This window comes from Nerophis ophidion, linkage group LG02 (assembly GCF_033978795.1).
Source record: "Nerophis ophidion isolate RoL-2023_Sa linkage group LG02, RoL_Noph_v1.0, whole genome shotgun sequence".
Lineage (NCBI taxonomy): Eukaryota > Metazoa > Chordata > Actinopteri > Syngnathiformes > Syngnathidae > Nerophis > Nerophis ophidion.
The window spans coordinates 44,450,200-44,474,864 of NC_084612.1; the positions used below are offsets into that span (position 1 = coordinate 44,450,200).

The 24,665-nt window shown below is 42.4% G+C and overlaps 1 pseudogene; it reads right to left on the minus strand.

Annotated features, from left to right (window-relative positions):
- Nucleotides 1–861: 861 nt before the first annotated feature.
- On the minus strand, nt 862–22,698 carry LOC133548242 (uncharacterized; annotated as a pseudogene).
- Between the last annotated feature and the right edge of the window lie 1,967 nt (nt 22,699–24,665).

Here is a 24,665-nt window from a genome sequence, read left to right on the forward strand (position 1 = left end):
TAAAAGCAGTACATTGTAAAATACATAATAACACAGGACAATTACAAGATGAGACATTACAGGACACAGAACACTAATTACAGGTTAAAAGCAGATCTGAATAGGTGTGTTTTGAGAAGGCTTTTGAAGGTGGGAAGGTCTGGAGCAGTCAAGGATGGGTTTGGGAAGAGAGTTCCAGAGGGTCGGAGCAGCGATCAGCCCAGGTCCGGAGTATAATTGATATGATTGATATTGTTATTATAGGCACCAACGCTGGCGGACTATTTTAACGACGCATTGATAGCAGTGAGCTAATGCTAGCTTACGCTGCTATTGTTGACACACTTAGCCAACGCTTGCTTCTGCTTTGCCTTAAACTTGCTAAAAGTAAATTGTAGATTAAAATTTACACATTTCCCCTCCCAGTAGACAAATGTGGCCATGGGCCCACAGGCTGGTCGACTTTCACGTCCCCAAGATGGCGAAATATACCCCAAAAAGCGCTTCCTGCAGGAACCCTTTTTAATCTTTTGGAAGGATTGTCACTGATTCTTCATCTAAAAACTGAAATATGTGAAGGTCCGGTGGTCGGCATCCCAGCGAGACTAGGAAAGTTACAGTATGTTGTGGCAAATGCAAGAAACACAGGGTTGTTTCTTTCAGGTCTTTATTGTAGACTGCCAACATGAGAAATCTCACAAACACAACACAACATGCAGTTTTAAAGTGTCTCCCAGGAAAACGGACCACACCCTTTCTGCTGGGTGTGAGAATGGTCCTAGTGCCCGCCACACAGCCCCCCCCTCCCCGAACACCCAGACAGCAAGTTATGGGGAAAACATTACCGGGGGCCTCACTTGTCTGCCACAACGGGTAAAACGTCTATCCCGCGGGGGAGCGGGTGTACCCTGTGGGGAAGAACAAATAACAGGGCCTGGTGGAGGCGAAGGACAATCAACCCTAACAGGATTTGGAGGGCGACCTCGGCGGGGGACTTGGCCCGGCAGTACTTCTTCACCCGCAACACAATGCGCCGGTTTAAGCCTGTCTATGGAAACGCATTCCCTGCGCCCGCCCATATCCAGCACAAAGGTTTTAGGACCGTGTTCCAGCACCCTAAATGGGCCATTGTAAGGGGGTTGGAGGGGCGAACGGTGGGCGTCGTGACGAACAAAAAACAAAACGGTCATTTTTAAGCTCCGATGGCACAAAAGATTTAGGGAAACAGTGGTGGACCGGGCCAGGAGCTAAGGACTCCCTCGGCCAAAAGGGAAACGATCGCGGGGCACCACCCTCAGGTAAAAATTTACCCGGAACACGGAGTGGTTGACCAAACACCAATTCAGCGGGGGCTGCAGCGAGATCCTCTTTAGGGGCTGACCGCAACCCGAGCATAACCCAAGGTAAACGGTCAACCCAATTGCTATCCACGAGCGCCGCACGCAAAGCCGCCTTAAGCGACCGGTGAAAACGTTCACATAAACCGTTAGCTTGGGGATGGTAGGCTGTAGTACGGTGCACCTGTACACCCAATGACTGCGCCAACGCTGACCAAAGCTCCGACACAAATTGGGATCCCCTGTCCGAGGTGATATCGGACGGCGTGCCAAAACGCGCAACCCAGGCCGACAGAAACGCATGGGCAACGTCTACAGAGGCAGTGGAGGAGAGAGGAACCGCTTCAGGCCATCTGGTGGTACGATCTACCATCGTTAGCAAGTATGTATAACCCTGCGACGGAGGGAGGGGGCCAACTAAGTCCACATGCGCGTGGTCAAACCGCCTGACCGGAATCGTAAATGGTTCGAGGGGCGCCTTAGTGTGCCGGTGGACCTTGGCACGCTGACATGCCACGCATGCGGCAGCCCACTGCCTAACATCCTTCCTAAGGCCAGCCCAAACAAACTTGGCACCAACTAACTTGACGGAAGCACGAACGCCAGGCTGTGACAGGGAGTGTATTGCGTCAAAAACCTGGCGGCGCCAGTCTACCGGGACGACAGGTCGAGGGCGGCCAGTGGACACATCGCAGAGGAGGGAGGGACCGCCGTCCTGCACCACCACCTCCTTGAGCGCAAGTGCCGTACCTTCAACTTTGAGTGCGCGGATGCCGGGGTCTGCGGGCTGGTCAGTGGCCATTCCCGAAAAATCTAAACCGAGCTGCACGGGGCGCACGAGTACGCGTGAGAGACAGTCAGCCACAGGGTTGGCCTTACCGGCCACATGCTGAATGTCCGTAGTGAACTCCGAGATGGACGACAAGTGACGCTGCTGACGGGCTGACCACGGCTCCGTGACCTTTGACATGGCAAACGTCAGGGGTTTGTGATCAACAAAAGCCGTAAAAGATCGACCCTCCAACAGAAAACGAAAATGGCGTGTCGCGAGACACAGTGCTAACAATTCACGGTCAAATACACTGTACTTCCGCTCGTTATCTCGCAGTTTGCGACTGAAGAACGCAAGAGGCTGACACACATTCGCCACCCGCTGCTCAACCACAGCACCCACGGCGACATCAGACGCATCCGTCGTTAAAGCCACGGGCGCCGTTGAAACAGGGTGGGCGAGAAGAGTAGCCCCTGCGAGTGCGGATTTAGCCCTCTGAAAAGCTTGGACCTGCTGAGGAGTCCATTCAAGGGAATCGTTAGCCTTTTTGTTACGTAGGGCACCATAAAGAGGCTGCAGGAGGTGGGCAGCGCGCGGAAGGAACCGATTATAAAAATTAATCATGCCCAAAAACTCCTGTAGAGCTTTGACAGTGGAATACGAGGAAAATCCGCCACTGCCTGCACCTTCGAAGGCAAAGGAATGGCACCCTGCGACGAAATACGGTGACCAAAAAAATCAATCTCCGACATCCCAACCTGACATTTAGAAGGATTGACAATCAGGCCGTGCTCGTCAAGACGTTTGAACACCTGTGTTAGATGTGACTGGTGCTCCTCAGCTGAAGGACTCGCCACCAAAATGTCGTCAAGATAAACAAATACAAATTTGAGCCCGCGCAACACTGAGTCCATTAAACTTTGAAAGGTTTTTGTGCTGCCCCCTTCAGGCCAAAAGGCATACGCAGGAACTCAAAAAGCCCAAACGGGGTTATTACTGCGGTCTTGGGCACGTCCTCGGCGCGCACCGGAACCTGGTGATAACCGCGAACTAGGTTTACCTTTGAAAAAATGGCGGCACCAGCCAGGCGCGCCGAAAAGTCCTGGATGTGCGGAATAGGGTAGCGGTCGTGCGTTGTGATGTTGTTAAGGCGGCGAAAATCCCCACAAGGGCGCCAGGAACCGTCTGACTTAGGCACCATGTGCAAGGACGAAGCCCACGGGCTGTTAGAACGCCTAACGATGCCTAAACGCTCCATAGTAGCAAACTCCTCTTTAGCGATGGTCGATTTAGCCGCGTCAAGACGGCGCGCGCGCACAAAAACTGGCGGGCCTACCGTGGGAATAAAATTTTCGACGCCGTGTTTAGTGTCCGCGGTGGAAAAAAGCGGGAGTGGTTAATGACGGAAAATCCGCCAGCAAACGCTGAAAAACGTCACCAGATACCGAATAATTAGCGTGTGTAAATGGTCCAAGTCCCCCTGCCTTACATGTAAAAGATGAAAAAGACACAGCATCAATCAATCGGCGGTTAGCAATATCAACAAGCAGTCCATTAGCACACAGAAAATCCGCGCCAATAATGGGGACCGTGATGGCGGCGATGATAAAATTCCACTGGAAATTGCGTCCGTTGAAGCACACAGTCACCAACCTGGAGCCGAAAGTGTCGATTGATGAGCCGTTGGCGGCACTCAGCAGCGGCCTGCAGCCACCTGTCGCCTTGTCCGCGTCTGTGGCAGGTAGCAGGCTGACTTGCGAACCGGAGTCCACCAGGAAACGTCTCCTTGACGACGAGTCAGCGATGAAAAGCCGCTCACATGCTTCGCCAGCGCCCACAGCCGCCACTGAACGGTGGCGATGGAGCTTTCCTGGGGCCGAGAAGGAACAAGGAGGGACACACCGTCGGGCTTTGGCGCCAAAACGTTGATGGAAGAAGCAGTGGCTTGCTTCGCGCCTTTCCCGGGTAGCGACTCCCGTCACTACCGCTGAGTCCGCGTTCTCCGTCGTCTGCAGCGGGGGCGCTTCCACGCTCTGCACGGCAAACCGTCCGGAAGCCACCAGCACCCGGTCAGCTTCTTCAGCAAAGCCCCGGTAACCGCAGGAGGCCAGGGAAGTGGAGTTAGCAAGCACCGCACGGGCTGCAGGTGGAAGCTGCCGTGAGAAAAGATGCGGGAAAATGAACCCGCCCTCCTCGGAGCCCAGCAGCGACAGCATACTGTCCGATAAATCCACGGCAGTGCCATCGCCCAGACCCGGCAGGGAAAGAAGTCTATCCGCCCTCTCAGCGTCAGACAGTGTGAACCTCCAAAGCAGGAAGTTCTTGAGGGTGGGGTACTTGCCGCTCCGTGGAGGGTTTCGCAAAAGCTGCATCGCGCGGCAAGTGGTTGCCTGGTCGAGTGATGTCACAACCAAGTGATACCGGGAGTCGTCGCCGGTTGTCCCTCGCATGTTGAAGAGGGACTCGACGTGCTGAAACCATGAGGCCGGGTCGCTCTGCCAGAACTCCGGAAGCACGCAGGTAGATGGAGTCACAGGTTGCTGGAGATGGGGCGACATGGCCGATGAAGACACCTCTTCTGCGCGAAACATTGTTGGGGTCACCAATGTGGCAAATGCAAGAAACACAGGGTTGTTTCTTTCAGGTCTTTATTGTAGACTGCCAACATGAGAAATCTCACAAACACAACACAGCATGCAGTTTTAAAGTGTCTCCCAGGAGAACGAACCACACCCATTCTGCTGGGTGTGAGAATGGTCCTAGTGCCCACCACACGTTTGTGTTTATTTTGGTTTGTTAGTTTGTACTTTAGCACCTAGTAATGCTGCGAATACTACAGTATCACAATAATTCTGCATCCATCACTCGGCTTCTAAAACGTATTGCTCATCCTCTTTGTGTTCGGGCTCAAAAATATAAGGTCCTGGATCATAATTTTTCCAAAAGTATTTGTTGTTGGCTCTCACAAAGTCTGCTTGATTAGCATTGTTGTTGATGGGGAAGGGCTCTGTGGTTCCTAGCATGGTGTCATGCAATCGCATGACTGGCTTCCTCATTATCTCTAAAAATGGTTGATACTGTTTTGATCATATCTATTTATCCGGAAACTTTTGAAATCTTTTGGTGTCATAAATTAGATAATAATATCTTCAACATAGAGGCAACATGTTTTTCCACTCTACTGTTACTTTGAAGTGCCGCAGCTACGCATAGTAAAGGACAAGCGTAGGACGAAATAATCAGCTGGTAATTATCAAAAACAAGGAAACAAAAGGACCAAACTCAATCACACAGGGAACCAAAATTCAAAGCACACTTCAAACGTCAGGCCTAACAGGACTAATTGACACCCCTCAATTCATGAGTGTACATGTGTGGTATAACACGCACGGTGGTTAAAAAGACCCACAAACTCCTGTCTCCAAGTGTGCGCAGATTTTAAAGATTGAGGAGTGTTATGAAGAAGTCATCATGTTGTTGCTTTTTCTGTTTTGGACAAAATATTTTTGACAGCCGTGTTTTTAGGTGGGCAGACCTAAAAAAAGAAGTCTTCTTGTGTCGATTTACTTTTTACCCCACACTCGTGTGATCAAAATGTGCATTTTTGAAAACATCCATGTTTGTTTTTGTTCATTCCTGCTTGGAGTGGTCTATTTTCTGACAATCCCTAAATGCAACGTAACTGGTGAGCGACAGTATTTCATATGTAAGTCTGAGCATGCGTGTTTGCCATCTTGCGTTGTTGTTTAAATTGTGACTTCACACAGTGTTTAATGTGGTATTTTGCACTTACATGTACTTGCACATAAGATGGTGTCATGCTATAAATTATTTCCACTTTTGGTGGTAATCTGACACCTTTAGTAAGAATGGTTAGTGCTGCGCATCCTATTAATAATCAATACCTCTGCTCCTCTGTAAAATACTACATGTATATCACTTATAACCTGAAATCTGCTTAATGGATAAAGTAAGGTATTCTAATGTTGTGTGTCATGTAAACCAACAACCCTATTTATGTAGATTATTATTACCGTGACGGAAAAAAAAATGTTTTGATGTTCGCCTTTAAGGTGTAAATTTGACCAGGGTACATTTTCAAAAGATTCATTCTGAAACTTTTGGAGAGAGGGAGGGGTGGAAGATTTAATTTGCAAACTAAATCCTACACACACGAACAGTTTGCAGAATTACTCAGACAGCAGGATATAAATGTGACAGCTTAGGAAAATATATACAAAATTTACTCTATAGTACAAACCAGGGGCGTCGCCAGACAGATTTCACTGGGGCACGTGCCCCACTGTTGATCTGCAGTGCCCCAGTAAAAATTTCACCAATAAAAAAAAACGCTTCAGAGTTTTAAGTCCACATAACATAGACAACAGCGCACATACTACTTAGTATGGTAATTGATTGCTACTGTATTCACTCCACGAAACAAAGAGCACATGGCTACTTAATATGGTAATTTATTCACGTGTGGATCGAGACTTCGGTTGAGAGAGAGAGAGAGACAGAGAGAGGGAGAGAGAGAGAGGGAGAGAGAGAGAGAGAGAGAGAGAGAGAGAGAGAGAGAGAGAGAATCACTGCGGTAGGTAACGTTAGCCAACAACAATTTGCTAATTACATTATTTTGATATTGATTTGACTCAAACTGTAACTCCTAGATGGATTTAAGAAAGTTATTCGCCCTCAGCAGAAAAGAAGCAGCAGGAATGAGAGATGTAAGTGAAGTCCTAGCTAGCTAGGCAACATCATTGTCTTAAGTTGATGCTAAGGTAGATAACGTTATTCCTTGTATCAAGACAAACATATTTATTTGCTGTACGAGCTGTCGGGGGGATTTCCAATGAACATGAAACATAATGTTGGTTATTGTCTGCTGCTTCTGCATCAATGATGATTTGGAGTAAGCATGTGTGAGTTGAGTGCTTCTCAAATGGTTTATCTTCAGGAAGAAAAACATTTTTCTGTATCATCAAGTCGTGAGCCAAATTTTTAAATCATTCAATTTTATTTCACAGAAAAATAGCACAGTAGACTTGTCTTGTTAATCGGTGCGACTTTGACTAAAATAATCTTGTTTTGTCACCAGAAAAATGGCTACAGCTAAAGCATCTGGTTATGTTTCCAGAAAAAATAGTAACATTTCTTTATTTGTTACCAGAAAGATGTCTGAAAATATCGGGTTTTGTTGCCCCATTTAGATTTAAAAAATATATATTTCCATGTCTGTCCTGAGTCCTCCTCCAACTTGTTAATTGGTTTGCCTTTTGCTAAAATACTCACTAATAGTCACTAGAAAAATGGCTAAAAATATTTGGTTTTGTTGCCACAATTTGATTTTTTTCTCCCTAAACTTTTTTTTTCCATGCACACATCTGACTGCGACTAACTGAAAATGACACACAATCCACTTTTATGTCACGACCCAGCAGTTGGGAACCACTGGTCAACTGTATAACAGTTACTGTAATATTTCCATGTCTGTTTATAGTGATTGACCACTTTGCAAGAATGAAAAGGAGACGTTACAGTTTACTTCTCAGAAAATGATTCCCTGAACAGACACACAACAGTTGTTCATTTATTCTACTACTGTGGCTTTATTGTTTTGTGTATATTTTATAGTTTTGTGTATCTGAAATAGGATTAGCCACATTGCCATAAATGGAAATTGAATAATATAAAAGAACCCAGAGATGTAGGGGTGCTTTATTTTTTGTTTTACTTTTGTAGATGTTACATTTGCAGATGATTACTGCAATAAATATTTCAAAAAAATTCATTGCTCTTCTTTTTTGCTTTTACCAGTAGCAGTTTAGAAGTCTGGAGTAAAAAAGTGCACAAGTAGGTCAAATGCATTAGTTAATTTCAGGTGGTTAATCAAAGATCCATACAACATAATCTGATATGATTTCATATTTTAAAGCACTATTTATGTATTTTTTATGATAAATAAGTGCTAAAAATGTTTTTGCTAGCGCGCTTTGCACGCTCACATGAATTATTTGTGCCCCAGGTGTGGCCCAGTACAGTATTAGGTCTAGTGACGCCCCTGGTACAAACCCTGTTTCTGTATAAGTTGGGAAATTGTGTTAGATGTAAATATAAACGGAATACAATGATTTGCAAATCATTTTCAACCCATATTCAATTGAATGCACTACAAAGACAACATATTTGATGTTCAAACTGATAAACATTTTTTTTTTGCAAATAATCATTAACTTTAGAATTTGATGCCAGCAACACGTGACAAAGAAGTTGGGAAAGGTGGCAATAAATACTGATAAAGTTGAGGAATGCTCATCAAACACTTATATGGAACATCCTACAGGTGTGCAGGCTAATTGCGAACAGTTGGGTGCCATGATTAGGTATAAAAGCAGCTTCCATGAAATGCTAAGTAATTCACAAACAAGGATGGGGCGAGGGTCACCACTTTGTAAGCAAATTGCCGAACAGTTTTAGAACAACATTTCTCGACGAGCTATTGCAAGGAATTTAGGGATTTTACCATCTACGGTCCGTAAAATCATCAAAAATTTCAGAGAATCTGGATAAATCACTGCACGTAAGCGATGATATTACGGACTTTTGATCCCTCAGGCGGTACTGCTTCAAAAACCGACATCAGTGTGTAAAGAATATCACCACATGGGCTCAGGAACACTTCATAAAACCACTGTCAGTAACTACATTGGTCGCTACATCTGTAAGTGCAAGTTAAAACTCTACTATGCAAAGCCAAACCTATTTATCACGTATATCCTGAAACACCGCCGGCTTGGCTGGGCCCGAGCTCACCTAAGATAGACTGATGCAAAGTGCAAAGGTGTTCTGTGGTATTGGTAACTTACACATCTGTGAAGGCACAATTAATGCTGAAAGGTCCATACAGGTTTTGGAGCAACATATATTGTCATCCAAGCAAGGTTATCATGGACGCCCATGCTTATTTCAGCAAGACAAGTGTTACAACAGTGTGGCTTCGTAAAAAAAGAGTGCGGGTACTTTCCTGGCCCGCCTGCAGTCCAGACCTGTCTCCCATCGAAAATGTGTGGCGCATTATGAAGCGTAAAATACGACAGTGGAGACCCCAGACTGTTGAACGACTGAAGCTCAACATAAAACAAGAATGGAAAATAATTCCACTTTCAAAGCTTCAACAATTAGTTTCCTTAGTTCCCAAACGTTTATTGAGTCTTGTTAAAAGAAAAGGTGATGTAACACAGTGGTGAACATGTCCTTTCTCAACTACTTTGGCACGTGTTGCAGCCATGAAATTCTAAGTTAATTATTATTTGCAAAAAAATAAAAAGTTACTGAGTTTGAACGTCAAATATCAGGTCTTTGTAGTGCATTCAATTGCATATGGGTTAAAAAGGATTAGCAAATCGTTGTATTCCGTTGATATTTACATCTAACACAATTTCCCAACTCATATGGAAACGGGGTTTGTATATGCCCATACCTGCTGTAAAGATTTACTTTACAAAAGATACTATTTGACTTATTAAATGGACATATTTAATGTTTGGCCTGGTCGAAGCAGGAGGGGATAGAAAGAAGGAAAAAAAAGACAAAGGGGGAAATTGCAGGGAGCAGAGGGGGATAACACATAGACAACAACAACAACAACAACAACAAAAAACAACAAAACAACTTTAGCATATATGTAATGTACAAATATTGTACGAAAAATTATAGAAAAGAACCAGTTACCAAAGTAGATAGTATAACAGAGAAATGACAATGAACATTGTTACACTACAAATGGAACAATAAAATTACCAATACAAATAACCCTATTGATAATGAATAATTATAATGATTATCTCTATTATCAACAATACAATTGCTTCAAATGCAGCAATACATATATGTAATGATAACTTGAAATACAAAAGAAAGCAGGTATATTAAGGGGGAGAAAGAGGAGCGGACCCATATTAGTCTTATAGACGGGACTCCCCACCCGAGGGGCCCAGAGACTCCCGCAGCTGGACGGGAAGACCGCCCCGCTCCTCAGGCAGCCAGGCCCCCAAGAGCCCAACCCCCCAGGAAAGCACGATGGTGCCACCCCACTCAAGTCGGCCACAGCAGGACCGCCCAGCATGGGGCCACGGGAACCACTCGCCCCACCTGCAGGGACCCTAATGATGGAGATGGAACATCAAGCAACAGCCCCAGCATAGGATCCCATTGAGGGAAGAGAGAGAAAAAGAAAAAAGGAGCGAAAGAGGAAATTACAGACACGTTGACACACAAGGCCACTTCCCCAGCAGCTGGCCGCTGCGAAACACTGCAGCATCTCAGACTTTGCATGGGCATCAGACCCAGCAGGAAGGGGTGGGCAGCGGGGTTCAGGGGCCCAAGACATGCAGCCCAACTGCAGCAGTCCGAGACGCTGATTCCTGTGGGGCAAGCAGAATAAAAGGTTGACACCAGTTGCCAACCCCCTCAAATATAAATAATAACAATAGATACAAAAATATACTTTATATATACTGTATATTGGAAAATATGTATGTATATATAGTCTATATATACATATATGTAAAAATCCAACAAGCCAACCAACATGACAACATATGGGAACGAAGCTGTCAAGTCCGCGAGCCCGCCCCATAAACAAACAGCAGCAAAGACAACATCTGCAAAACCTCCGACAGCCAGCACGACCGCGACCAACAACCACAAGCCGACAAGACAATGGACACCAACCAGCGCCAGTCCGCTAGCCAGCCCAAACGCCAACATGCAAATATGGGGTATCAACGTCACCCCCAACAAGAAACTCCACTCTCCAATCCAACCCGCACAAAGCTCATCGCCCAAACTAACGAGCCACAGCACCCACACCAAAAAAAAAAAGGCGCTCCAAAACTTAAGAAAACAAAACGGAGGAAGACAACACATCCAATATGTTGTATTACTCTTTTATTTTTCCATATTTAACGTATTGTGTTGAAATTTGGGGAAATGTTTATAAAACAAACATAGACCCAATAATAAAACTTCAAAAAAGGGTCATTAGAATAATACACAAAGTGCGCTACTATGAACATACCAATCCATTATTTATAAGTTCAAATGTATTAACATTTTTAGACATTGTGTTTTTAAAAACAATGGAAATTATGTTTCGAGTAAAGAACAACAGCCTTCCAGCTTGTATTCTTGGGCTACTTCATTTAAGAGGAGAAAACTATAATTTACGGGGGATATTGATTTTTGAAATAGGTAATGCGAGAACGAATATAAAATACAAATGTATTACAGTTTTTGGAGTTAAATGGTGGAACAAGCTTGGTAAGGTTCAAGAAAACCTTGAAAGATGAAATAATTGAAAATTATAAAATATAGTAACAATTACTTTTATCCCATTGATTTTTTTTTTTTAACGTTGATGTTCCAGGCAATCTAGTTTTCAGTGAAGGTATAGGATAGGCAAATATAAGCTTTGGCTTCAGCCATTTCCTTTTTGGGTCATTCTTTTTCTTTTCTTTCGAGTGTAAATGTGCATAATTGTACACATATAACATGTACTGTAAAACTGATTACACAGAATGGTTGATTGATTTGATTGATAATATGACCGAAATAAACTTATTTCATTCATTCATTCATTTATTAATTCAAACACACAAATAAAAACAACATGGCTCCAAAGAAGCCAGAACAACACCCTGATGACCAGACAAGAAAGCCAATCATCAAGATTCATGGCCACACAACAACTACCATTATTGTTCAATACTAATATAGCAAAATAACACAGAGATTTATCTATTCATGTTTTTTTGGTTTTAAAAACATGCAATAATTATTTATTTTAATTATTATTATTGATATATATGCCTTCCGCCCGAATACAGCTGAGATAGGCTCCAGTGACCCCCTGCCATCCCAAAAAGGGACAAGCGGTAGAAAATGGATGGATGAATGGATGGATATATGTGAGTGTATACCGTATTTTTCAGACTATAAGTCGCAGTTTTTTTCATAGTTTGGCCGGGGGTGCGACTTATACTCAGGAGCGACTTATGTGTGAAATTATTAACACATTACCGTAAAATATCCAATAATATTATTTAACTCATTCACGTAAGGGACTAGACGTATAATATTTCATGGGATTTAGCAATTAGGAGTGACAGATTGTTTGGTAAACGTATAGCATGTTCTATATGTTATAGTTATTTGAATGACTCTTACCATAATAAGTTACGTTAACATACCAGGCACCTTCTCAGTTGGTTATTTATGCCTCATATAACATACACTTATTCAGCCTGTTGTTCACTATTCTTTATTTATTTTAAATTGCCTTTCAAATTTCTATTTTTGGGGTCGGGTTTTATCAAATAAATTTCCCCCAAAAATGCGACTTATATATGTTTTTTTCGTTCTTTATTATGCATTTTCGGCAGGTGCTACTTTATACTCCGGAGCGACTTATACTCCGAAAAATAGGATAATATTTATGTAAATGCATTTAAATTTGTGGAAAAGGTGTATGTGAAATATAAATTTTTTTTTCTATGAAAAGTCTAATCAACCCAAAATTTCACATCCCCCACTGTTGTAAATCTTCAGTACATCTGCGGACACCTCTAGGTCACGGACCCCCTGTTGAAGATCGGTGCTCTAGACCAGTGGTCCCCAACCTTTTTGTATTTGCGGACCGGTAAACCTAATAATTTGTCCCGCGCCCCGGGGGGAATCCTTTTTTTTTTTTTTATTTGTCATGAAAAAGGGACGTTTTTGTCATGAAAAAGGGAGGTTTTTGTGGTTGGTGCACTAATTGTAATTGTATATTGTGTTTTTTATGTTGATTTAATAAAAAAATAAAAATAAAAAATAAATATTTATTTATTTATTTTTTTTTTTAAATAAAAATGAATAAAAAATTCTTCTGCGGCCCGGTACCAATCGGGCCACGGCCCGGTGGTTGGGGACCCCTGCTCTAGACCACAAGGAAGTGTGCTATATGCAGATTAAAACCATCATAAATCCCCTTCAAAACATTTTAAATGCAAAATTGTAAGTAGGAATGTTATATTTTGACATTGTTGCGCCCCCCCCTGGAGATGGGGAGAAACACTTGAACTGGTTCAAAGGAAAGTTACTCAATGTGTTGACCAATGTGTGTTTTTTGCTGTGTATTTTTATTGTAGTTTGTGTCATGTGGGATTCAAGATTACCATCATTTTTTTAACTTTAAGCCACCTCGAGTGCACCGACCGCAATTATACTAAACTATGAAGTTAAGTTGAGGTCAACAATGTTGCCCGCAGGCCGTGAATTCGAGACCTCTGTTGTTGTAGGAAAGTGTGGAACAGAAAATTTTTTTTTACATATTTTTCCTTTCCATGAGCTCCACAACTTATTAAATGGTCTTGGTTTCCACATGTGGCACATATCTACATCATTTCAGGGACATCTTCAGTAAATGAATTGTTGCATTTAAAAAGTAACACTAACCGAGTGTGCGGCCAGCCAAGCATGTTGGCATCAGGACACTGTGGGTCAGCAGGCAAGATGAAAGTTGCCCCCAGCTGGGTCGGCTTGGTATGAACTCTCGGAGCTCCTCGTCAGACCCCTGGCCGGCTGCAAGACAGTTCACATCAATGAGGAAGTTCAGCATGTCATGGCATTATTTCAGCCAGCTTAAGCCATCTTAAAAGTCTAAATCAGGCTGCTTATTTGTCTCGTCTGCTGATTTTTGGTCCTTTGACTGGGTTCAGTGTTGGTGTGGGATGAGTAGAGTCAGGAAATCATGCGGGTATTTAACAAGGCTTGGGTAATTGATTGTGGCAGATCCTGCCAGCAAACAGCAGGTCCACAGCCCCCTTCCCCGGGCCCAGCAGAGGGCTGGCATTGATGTGGATAAGGGAATTATCTCTACTCTGGTGACTCGGACAGGATGACACTCTAGATTCAATGAAAGCAATCTACCGGATGCCCTCAGATTTAAGCTATATTTTAAAATATCAAAATTAGGAGTGGGCAAATAATTGCGTTAATTACCCGTTAACTCATCAATCTATTAACGCCGACAATTATTTTATCGCACATTTGCGTATGTTGTTTACATGCTTTTATTTTGTTAACCCCTTTTCTTAACAAGATGGCGTCGCCCGGAAAAGCTTCGGTGTCGAGGGGCTCTTGGTAAAGATGCAACATTTGGCAAAAATACCGGACAATTCTGCAAATTTCATGGCTGGCTTAAAGCGTGGTCACTCCGTGATCACTTACGGCCGCCAGACAATTCTGAATGTGGATGGATCGGGCCGTTTTGGACTGAATGACGCGTGCTTGCTAGACCGGCTAGCTAGCATGGGAATACTTTGCCTGCTACATCCAGCGGCCTGTGAAGCAGCGGAGTATATTTTTTGTCTGTCTATTTATAATGCAGACGAGGAGTGTTGGCTGAGTTCTTAACGTTTGCTTTCATAGCGTGCATATCACAACATACAAGATGCGTCATGGCGACACAACCTAAACCGGGCTACCGCGCATGCTCGTCACTCCTGTTGCATGCTGGGTAGGGTAGTTCTTTTTTTCCCCAGCCTCATAACATCACAATATAGTACCATGTATATGATGCGTTCAGTTTATCAAAGCACCAAGCAAACAATCGGAAAATTCCCATCGTATCAATTCCTAGATATTGTCATAATTATTTTAAGTGCACTACGCAGAATAAACACAACATTATTAATATTGCTACTACAGATAATTTGATCAAAAATTCCCTAAAACAGCCCACTACCTATAATATAGGTTTCTTAAACATAAGATCCCTGATAAAAAAAATGTTTCTGCTGTTACCTCAGAAATTGCCTGTTCGGATGTTATGATTGTGGCTCAGAGATTTGTATGTAGATTATATTTATTTTCCATAACAAACAGGATAACTTAAATACCCTGGCAGTGGCAATAAGCTTAAATGTTTGTATTTACATTTTTTGAGTTGATTTTCATAAAATATGCTATTTAACTGCTACTGTTTAACAAGGACTGATTTAAATTGTGTTTGCACAACAAATGTTTTGGCGCTTTTGTTCATGTGGGAGAATATTCCAATAAAGGTGCACTACACACTACTTTTGAATTCATTATTGGGGTTTGCGTATACAATGCAGTTAATCGCGATTAATCTGAGAAATAATGTGATTAACTTCGATTAAAATTTTTAATCGTTGCCCAGCCCTAATCAAAATACAACTGTCGATCAGTTGATATATTCTACAAACAGGAAAGAATAAGCAATCTCCTACACGCGACTTTTGGCAGCACATCCCATCGATACTTTGTTGGTATGATGAATATTACTACAGTAAAGTCGCCAAGGTATTAAATGTTGGTGAAGTCAGTACAGCTTGTATAACAGTTAGTACCTTTGGGCCCTATTTTCCCAAGTGTTTTTTTACGCGCTTGAAGTTACGCACTTTCCTCTTATCTTTTTTCTCCTATCCAGAGATTGGACACGCCCACCCTGCGTAAGAAAGGCATAAGTGCGTAAGTCGTGAATAAAGGTGGGCTCTTTACTAATGAGGCAGACTTTTGGGTTAAAATTTTGGGGATGTCAAAAACCAAACCACACAAAAAGTGGGCAGTCTGAAAACCGAGACATCACTGCAATGAATGCAAGGAAATACATCGGATATACATCAATCTTACCTCAAAATAGTCATGTAAAACAATCTCACAAATTGACATTAATTAAAATATTTTCATTCCATGCTTGCCATTTGACCCAAAAAACAGCACGATATTAAAAGTTAAAAGCTTAAAAAACACTGAGCATTTTGGATTTTTTTTTTAAAAAACAATAGAATATAATGTATTACAAACAAATACAGTAGTTTTATGAAGTAATGTAAAAACAATACCTATTTACATCCAGTATTTACCTTGGAGTGCAGACTTCTACAGTATATTCCTCAAGCTGTTTCTTTATCAAACAACCATCATCAGCTTCTTTTTATTGTCATGGATACATGTCCGCTCTTGTAATATTTTTTTCTAAAGGGGTCATACTATGATATTTTTCCACTTTTATAACACCCTATTTTGGTCTGCATAAAATGTAAAGGTTCTTTGATCCCAATTTTGCATGGATTATGTTTTATAGACCGTTTTTAAGCCACTTTCTGACCGTCTCTTCAGGATACGCCTTTTTGTGGGCGGTCTTATTTACAGGGTATGTGTCTTCTCTTCGATATGGCATATTCTCCACATCGGACATGTTGTAGTTTTAAGCACTTTCATATCAAGTTTAGACATGTAAGTTAGAACTATACGCGGCTTTTGTTTTAGAAATGGCAACAGCGGAGGATGCATCTGCATGTATGTGCCAATCGACTACACGATAAGAGGAAGGAGAAAAATAAGCAACTTATTGAGTATAACGTCAGACTACTGCAAAGTTCTTCGATTAAAACTTAACCAAAAATGGAGAAATCCGCTGACGTCCCAAAAGGGAAAAAAAATCGCTAATGGGTCAAATTCCAAATGGCTCATTTAGAGGAAGTATGAAGGTAGGCAAGTCTGTTTTATAAATTTTATTTACGCAGATCACAAACACACAAAAACAGCAAAAGTTGGTTTTGCATAATAGGGGTTTGTGTGCCAATTTGGAAATTGCAACTTTGCCACTAAAAGCCTGCGTTCCAGCTACTACATCTGGTTCTTGAGTCTTGCACAGAGTGTTACACTGGCGTCAGAAAGCTCTTTGCTTGTCTGACAAGGCAACTGAATGCCAGCTCCTGATGAGTCACAAAGACTATAACTCTTTAGTGAGGGGCTACAGAGGATGTTTGGTCGATATAACTAACCTGTACTGCTTTGCTCTGAATTCCAGAACAGACACAGACGGCCAGGGGAATGCCAGCATGTGCTAGCACATGACATAGAGTGCCTCTGCAGGAGGGCGTATGACAAAATGCCACTGTCAGTGCGTGTGGACCTAGCAAGGGACCCGTTTTTGCCAACTCTCTGCCCCAAAGAGTTGTGCATCCAGACCCAACTTGCTCAGCTGCCCACACTCAGTGAGGCTCAGGAGCTGGCAATTAAGAGGGAAATGCTGGGTGAAGACTCTAGGAAGAGTGATGAGGGTTTAGTGGTTAGAGGGTTAGCGACAACCAGCGATTGGCCAGAACAGACAGAAGAGCCACGATAGTGGCTCAAACCCCTCACAGAAAGTTAAGAAGTTATTTATACACAGCCGGAAGGGCCAAGGACCATCCTCACACGGCATCATCCACCACAAACCTGCTGGGGATGTGGTGAAACAGGACACTTCCTGAGACAGTGCCCCAGACTCACAGCAGTGCAGGGAAACGGCCACAGGCCCATGTAGGTGGGGATACACACGTCCATATGACAAGAACCCACACATCAATCAATCAATCAATGTTCATTTATATAGCCCTAAATCACTAGTGTCTCAAAGGGCTGCACAAACCACAACACAAACCACTACCACATCCTCGGTAGGCCCACATAAGGGCAAGGAAAACTCACACCCAGTGGGACGTCGGTGACAATGAGGACTATGAGAAACTTGGAGAGTTTCGGTCCCCCCTCCAGGGGACCGAACGCAATGGATGTCGAGCGGGTCTAACATGATACTGTGAAAAGTTCAGTCCATAGTGAATCTAACACAACCGCAAGAGTCCAGTCCAAAGCGGATCCAACACAGCAGCGAGAGTCCCGTCCACAGCGGAGCCAGCAGGAAACCATCCCAAGCGGAGGCGGATCAGCAGCGTAGAGATGTCCCCAGCCGATACACAGGCGAGCGGTCCATCCTGGGTCCCGACTCCAGAGGAGTGGTCCATCCTGGGTCCCGACTCTGGAAAGCCAGAACTTTATCCATGGACATCGGACCGGACCCCCTCCACAAGGGAGAGTGGGACATAGGAGAAAAAGAAAAGAAACGGCAGATCAACTGGTCCAAAAAGGGAGTCTATTTGAAGGCTAGAGTATACAAATTAGTTTTAAGATGAGACTTAAATGTTTCTACTGAGGTGGCATCTCGAACTGTTACCGGGAGGGCATTCCAGAGTCCTGGAGCCCGAGTGGAAAACGCTCTATAGCCCGCAGACTTTTTTTGGGCTCTGGGAATCACTAATAAGCCGGAGTCCTTTGAACGCAGATTTCGTGCCGGGACATATGGTACAATACAATCGGTAAGATAGGCTGGAGCTAGACCATGTAGTATTTTATACGTAAGTAGTAAAACCTTAAAGTCACATCACATCACTTCCCTTGGCACCCTGCCCAGTTGTTGCTGTGGGCTGGACCCATGGTGGTGATGCAGGAGCTTTGCTGGAGGCTACGGTGGTGCAACTGAGAACTGTGACGGTGTCAAGTTTGTGGGGGATGGCAAAGCGGTGCCTTTTAATGCATTGGTGGCTGATGTGCAAAAAACAAGGCCTGGGGTGAAGTAGTGAAACTGTCAACCCCCCGGAATGTTCAAAATCTGCTGCAGTGACCTCCCGCACCGTGGAGGCAAAATCAGCACCATCAGCACCATCAGCACCGCTGGTCGAACGGCAGATAGACAAAGAGAAGCAAGCTTCTGTGATTAAAGACATCTGGGTAAAGTCAACTGTGATGGTCTAAATCACCAGCAGCAGGAGGGACGAGTGCAGTTGCAGTTGTTGTTTAGACCTTTTTGTGTAACGGGGATGAGGACGAGGAGGCATGGTGATGCGCGGACTGTCCTTCCGAGATGATGCATCACGAACTACGGAGACAGTGTGCAGGTAGGATATGATTTATTCCTATAAATCCTTCACGAAAAGATCAATGAACAAAACAAGCAAACACAAGGAGAGCGTGCCAAACATACAGGGAATGCCTATAGCAATGGGAGCAAACAGAATAGCAAATACGGAAAGCATAAGGCAAGGCTTAACTTGAGACACACAAGGAACAAATGTTAGCAGTTGAGTAAAACAAACAAAAGCACCAGAATGGGTAAGTTAGTACCTGGCAGCAGGTGAGCATGCTGAACGCTAATCAGGCTGGTGAAAACAATAAAAAAACATGGCAACCAAGGAGATACAAAACAGGTGTGCTGAAACAGAACTTAGTCAACAAAAGACATAAAACAGAAACAAACTATGATCCGGGCAACGGATCATAATATTTTGCTCTGAAAGAAAGTGAAGTGGGCTTGATTCACTTGGTGCAACACACCATATACTGTACACTGGAGAGGCTCAGCCCATGAAGGAGTGTCTGCATTGTCTTCCCCTTGCTGGCCAGGAGGCTGCTGACAGGGAGCTGGACGAGATGCTGAAAGCCGGCATGATAAAACCCCCTGAATGCCGTAACAGTTCGAGGATGCGTTTTTGTGTCAACTACAGACCGCCGAACAAAATTACTAGAAAGGACTTGTATCCCCTGCTCAGGATTGACGAGTCCCTGGACTTGGTGGCAGAGTCTGCATGGTTTTCCTCACTTGAATCAGGAGTGGGTACTGGCAAATCTCACTCTCACCCGAGTCCAAGCCAAAGACGGCCTTCTTCTCCACTGAAAGTTTAAGGTAATGAGCATTGGCCTGTGTAATGCCCCTATCACATTTGAGAGGTTGATGGACAGTGTTTTAGCTGGGGTCCTTAGTCAAAAGTGCTTGGTCTACGTCAACGACCTGTTAGTGCATGGAAGCTCATTTGAGGCCAGCCTGGATGGACTGCAGGAAGGGTTGTGGAGAGTGGGATTTGTAAATTGCAATGCTGCCAATAAAAGCCTGTGTTCTGGCTAATACGTCTAGTGCTTGCATCTTGTGCACATATTTAAATCACTGTAGATATCTAAAAAGTATTGATTAGGGAATGAACATTTATCACAAAGTTGTTGGAAAAAGGCAAAAGTGTTGTCAATGTATAAATCATTAATGTATAAATCATTAATGTTGTTGATCCCCAGACTTGACTATCTTAAAAAGGCACTATTGACAAGAGAGGGGTGGAAAGCATGATTAGCAGTGATAGGTGCAAGACTATAAATAGTAGGGCTCCGAATCTTTGGGTGTCCCACAATTCGATTCAATATCTATTTTTGGGGTCGCGATTCGATAATATATCGATTCTTTTCAATTCAACGCGATTCTCGATTCAAAAACGATATTTTTCCGATTCAAAACGATTCTGCATTCATCCAATACATAGGATTTCAGCAGGATCTACCCCAGTCTGCTGACATGCTAGCAGAGTAGTAGATTTAAAAAAAAAACTTTTATAATTGTAAAGGACCATGTTTTAACAACTGATTGCAATAATGTCAATTTGTTTTAACTATTAAACGAACCAGAAATATGACTTATTTTATCTTTGTGAAAATATTGGACACAGTGTGTTGTCAAGCTTATGAGATGCGATGCAAGTGTAAGCCACTGTTACACTATCGTTCTTTTTTTTTTATTTTTTTTTTATAAATGTCTAATGATAATGTCAATGAGGGATTTTTAATCATTGCTATGCTGAAATTATAACTAATATTGATACTGTTGTTGATAATATTCATTTTTGTTTCACTATTGGTTTGTTCTGTGTCGTGTTTGTGTCTCCTCAATTGCTCTGTTTATTGCAGTTCTGAGTGTTGCTGGGTCAGGTTTGGTTTTGGAATTGGATTGCATTGTTATGGTATTGCTGTGTATTGTTTTGTTTGATTGATAAAAATAAAAATAAAAATACAAATTTGAAAAAAAATCGATTTTTTTGGAACATGAGAATCGATTCTGAATGGCACAACGTGAGAATCGCGATTCAAATTCGAATCGATTTTTTCCCACACCCCTATTAAATAGTCTACAAGCCAATGCAAAGCTTAAACTAAACCAAAATCCTGAAGCAGGTTTTTACAATTAGATTTTTTTTAAAAGCGAATGTTGATAAGTGCATGCATGAGTGAACCAGAGCCCAAAGAGATTCTGGTTTGGTTGAGTTTGCCTCCATAACCAGCCATAACGGAAGAGGATCAAATGCTTCATATTTCAGCCAATATTCAAGAATTCTAATGTAGTGGCCTAATAGTAAAACCTAAGATTTGGTAGTGCTCATCTTCCTGATGATTTAGGTCTTTTTTTCCCAATTGAAGTTTAAAATCTGACTAATTTACCAAACAAGGACTGAGGGAGGAAAACGTGTAAGTTGCAGAAATACATTAATTTGAACAGAGTTGACACAAGACTCTGTAGATCACCAAAACAGGTTTAGCCCACAAAATGAGTTAACTGAGTATAAAAATGAGCTGCAATTTTTTCAAAGAAAACCTTGCTTTTCTAAATGTGTCCACTGGATGTCACAATAGAAATTCCAGTGTAATCCACATCCACATCGCACTGTTTAAAGATGACATGTAGGCTGATTTTAAGCACCCTTTGGATTAGCTACCGCTACTCCAAATAGCGCAGGTGCAAACAAACAGCTGCTTCTGTAGTTGCTGGCGGCAGACTAATGCTACAGCGATGCACACTACCTTCTTTTATCTTTTATCCACTCAATGAATAACATAAAAAAATGGTAAGATGCAAAGACTTAAGTAGACATTACCATCATCTTTGTAGTTAAAATTCCGTGCACCGGTCGCAAATTGTTGATGGCACAATGTGCACTTTGAACTCCATTGTAAAAATGTGTGCTTTTACGTTTACTGTTTGTTCTATTTTATATTATGCTTAAATTTACCATGTTCACATTGGTTATTTTTGTTGTTATGTTACCTTTATTTTGGCTATGATGGTGTCATTTTGACGATTGTTTTGACTATAATTGTAAGATTTGAATGATGTGTTGTGGCAGTTGTAGATGTCACCAATGTGGCGGTTTGCAAAAACACTCTGTTGCTTTTCCAGACACCTCTTTAATGGCGAACTGCTAAAATGAGAATGCTAGACAAGAAGTGCTTAAATTTTAATGGCTTTATAATACAATAAGACAAAGTCTAAGTTCAAAGTGTTAGAGAAACTGCACCAATTTTGTGTTTTGCCAAGAGTGTTTTTTGTAAGTCGCACATTTTCAGAATTTGCTTGTTCTATTTTTGATGAAGTCCGACACAGAATACAATTTTGAAATTGTCTTCATTTTTAAATTATCATGCCATAATTCTACAGGCAAAGAAGATAATTCTCATAGAACTCACAGTCCCATGGGAAGAAGGTTGCGTCCAAGCCTTTGAAAGAAACATTTCTAAATACCAGGACCTTTTGAATGACTGCAGGGGAAAAGGATGGCAGGCATGGCTGTTCCCGGTCGAGGTCGGCTGCAGAGGATTCCCTGCCCAGTCGGTATGGAGAATGCTCACAGCCTTGGGAATAACAGGAAAGGAGAGAAAAACAGCAGCTCGCAGGATGGGGGAGGCAACAGAGAGAGCCTCTTGCTGGTTATGGAGCAGGAGAGAAGAGATGAGCTGGAAGCCAGGAGGAGGAGATAGGCAGTGACTTGGCCACCACCGCCGGCCCACCAGCAGTAGGGTGTTGCGGTTCAGGGTCGAAACACCCAATGACCGCTGGATACCGTCTGATGATATCAAGTCCTCCTGGCCAAGGCTCCATTCACCTAAGGTGAATGTAGAGGAAAGCATCTCCGGATGTAATACAATCATACCAGTGGAAATACCTTTTACTCCGTGCGGCCCCTGAACTAAAGTGAGTTTGACACCCCTGCTGTAGATACATTAAGTAGGGACCAATGATCAAAAATTTCCCCAGATTCTGGACAACAGTGACACAAAGTTGGCTTTATAAAGCTCTCTAAGCTCATGCGTGACCTGGACACCCATGTATGTGAAACTTTGCGAGGCAATTTTAAAAGGACAATTGTGCAGTGGATATTTCTGAGCAGCAGAATTTATAGAAAATATTTTACTTATCCTCACATTAAATTTATAACCAGACACATATCCAAAATCTTGGAGAGTACAATTATGGAAGAAGGTCATCTGCAGTGAGAGCACATTGTGTCTACAAATGCACGTAGTAAGCAGGTTGGTATAAAACACTATTGACAGACTCAATAGCAAGATCAAAAAGCAATGATTTCGGGGGGCAACCCTGCAGTGTGGAACGGTTAATGCGAAAATATTCAAATTGAATATTACCTACCCTGGCAGAGGCTTCAGGAGATTAATTAAGGAGCTTAATCCGTGTAATAAAACTGCTACTAAACCCAAAACTCTCCAGGACATTTAATAGATAATTACCCTCCACTTGGTCGAATGCCTTTTCAACATCCATAGATACTACTGCCGCTACAGTTTTAAGAGCAAGCAAATCGAACAATATGTTGAAAATATATCGAAGATTACAAAAAGAGTTCCTATTCCGAATGAACCCGGTTTGATCTGCATTAATATTAGATGGGAGAATAGTCCAGACGTAAAACCAGCAGTTTGGATAAGAATGTAAACTACATATTTAACAGGCTAATAGGACAATACAAAATGTAAGACAAAGGGGTCCTTGCCTTTTTTCAAGAAGAGAGAAATTTAAGCTTGTTTGAGCATTTGCAGGAGGGGGCCAGATTTAAACAATTAATTGTACATCAAGGTCAAGGTTTTTTTTATGGTACCCAGAGGTAAAATAGTTATGCAGACATTTGTAATTAAGCATCAAGACAGAATGAAACAAGCAAACACAAATCATATAAAACATAGAAACATTACAAGAAATCACAAATGATCACTAATATACAGGCACACGGTAGAACAAAAAAAAAAAACATGACACCAAACAAACCAATGAAATCATTGTGATTAAAGTGCTACGGCATAATTGATTAAATAAAATCACCATGTGATAGCCTTATTTAAAAGTGTGATGGCAGCATTATATATATATATATATATATATATATATATATATATATATATATATATATATATATAAAAGTATTCTTATGTTGTTTAGTCCTACAAACAGGAACAACGACTTGCCGAAAAGAGCAAAGGAGCTGGAATTCACTGCGTAGAGGATGATGTGTGCAGTTATGGATAATAGAGCTTGCCTTGCACTGCATCGGTGTGGCATGGATGTAAGATAGGTTTCGTTGTGGCTCACCAGACACATGTCATGTACATGTCCTGTAATAGGGGGCTATCTTATGCCAAATTTAAAATTTGCGAGAATAGCCATTTGGTCCTATAAATTTTCAGTGTTGTCGTGCTAACGCTGCAACTTTTAATTCCGCAGCAGTAATTGCTCTCTCTATCTCTACCGCAGCAGACTGATCAACCAAGGAGATGTCCAGATTGGCAAAAAAAATGTTGAGCCCAGGGGTAGAACAATAAGCAAATGAGTAGAGGGACGCATATAATTCTTGAATACATTATTGATCTCAAGATAATCCGTAACTATACCTGAATCGGATTGAATCTGCGGAATATATTGGAATGCTGTTATCCCGCCTCCTCGCTGAGCTGCCACCTTATCGTGGTAGAGGAGTTTGCGTGTCACAATGATCCTAAGAGCTATGTTGTCCCGGGGATTCCATGCCCCCTGGTAGGGTCTCCCAAGACAAACAGGTCCGAGGTGAGGGATCATACATCTATGG